Source organism: Wasmannia auropunctata, unplaced genomic scaffold (assembly GCF_000956235.1).
Source record: "Wasmannia auropunctata unplaced genomic scaffold, wasmannia.A_1.0 LD336053.1, whole genome shotgun sequence".
Lineage (NCBI taxonomy): Eukaryota > Metazoa > Arthropoda > Insecta > Hymenoptera > Formicidae > Wasmannia > Wasmannia auropunctata.
In genome coordinates, this window is record NW_012026837.1 from 370,326 (window position 1) to 372,312 (window position 1,987).

Consider the following 1,987-nt stretch of genomic DNA (forward strand, 5'->3'; position numbering starts at 1 on the left):
CCCACCGCTGGTAGTTGCTAGCCGATAGTTGACGAGTGGTGGGACAGTTGTATCTCGCCGCGCGCCTACATTCAGCGATATGGCGGACGGATATGCGTTTATTCGCCGATCTTCAAAAATTAATATTTCTTTAACAATTGCGAATTTTGCAAAATGATACAGGACTTTTCTGTTCAGTTTCATCTGCTCTACCTGCCCGCAAGATGTGGTGCGGTTATTATGGGACACCCTGTATATATATGTATATATATATATATATAGTCCAGGAAAAATAAATTTTTGGGCAAAATTGTTAATACAGGTTTTTTTGTAGAAAGTCATTTGGAATGGCTTATTATATAACATACTAAAAGTTCTGGCTGCCCACATGCTTGCGTAATTTTTAGCCTTCAAAAAATATACAAAAATGCGGATTTTCAAAACTGTCTCTGAAAGTACTGAGTTTATTTAAATTGAGATCATTATTAAAAAGAAAGTTGGCAAAATTACGATAAATTTAATTTTTTGTTCAAGATCTTACAATCGATACTTCCCGAGATAGAATTTTTTTAAGGAAGTTGTATTATTGGTCATTTCAAGAACAAGACAACTAGAATAGTATATATAAATACGTATAAGCTTTGAGAAACAAAATAGATTAATTTTTCCAATTCAATTACATGTATTGATAAATAAACTCAGATTTTAATGTAAATTGAGAGTCCCATAATAACTTTAAAACATTGTATCTCGGGAACTATTGATCGTACGGGATTAAAAAAAGTTTTCAAGTTAATTTCATAAGCTTTAAGATTGTTTCTCTGTACATTTTTCACATACGATAAGTCCCCAACAGGTAATTTATTAAAATTTATTACAATGTGAGAAAATCTTTTTATATCTCGGCAACTATATATATTTATCGAACGAGGTTTAATAACAAAACAATTTTGCAGGAAACTTAAAAATCTCTTTATTTGAAAATTGTACTTTCTACGTAGAAGTAGCCGAATCCGAGATATTTACGAAAAAAGTGCGAAAAATCTATTTGTTCTTGAAATAACCAAAAATACAACTTCCTTAAAAATATTCTATCTCTAAAAAATATCGATCGTATGCTTTTGAATAAAGAACTAAATTGTTTGTAATTTTTCTTTCTTTTTAATGATGACCTTTATTTCGATAAACTCAATAGTTTCAGAGATATTTTTGAAAATCCGCATTATTTGCCAGTTTGTTGAAGGCAAAAAGTTATGCAAGCACGCCGGTAGCCCTTTTATGTAATGTATAATATGCCATTCTAAACGATTTTTTGCAAAAACTTTTATTTTCATTTTTGCCGCCCAGATGCAAAAAAATTGTAAATTTTTCAGGACTATTAGTACAATTTGGTATTACAATGTATTTGTCGCCAACGCAACATTTTAAAAAATAGAAATTATAAAAATCTTTTTGTTTAAATCATATATTGTATTGTAATGCTGACATCATATTTTGGTAAATATTATATAATGTAATTTTTGGATTTTTACACAATATTAAAAATACTTTTTACTTGATGCGTTTCTCGCATTTTTACTTATTTCAAAAATTTTTACTTTTTTTAACTTCTTTAAAATTTGTATGATATATCTGATGGAACTGCGTTAGATCGATGAAACAATATTATTTGTAAACAAAGCTAGGCATATTCCAAATACTTGTATTTAAAATAGTGTTTATGAAATACATTTTGTATTTTGTATTTTGAATACTTTAATGATGTATTTTGCCCAGCTCTGTCTGTAAAAAAAGAAGAAAAAACAATTAAATACTATTATTTTATTACTATTATATAACAAAACTTAAAAATCTCGTCTTATAATTTTTCAGGAAATACTGCATTAGAAAAATGGACTGCCAATTCCTTACGTCGCGCCGGTCTATGTGCAGATCATTTCAATCCAAGTTCCTTCAAGGGAACAGATAACAAGAAATTAAAACGAGATGCTGTTCCAAACAAATTCAA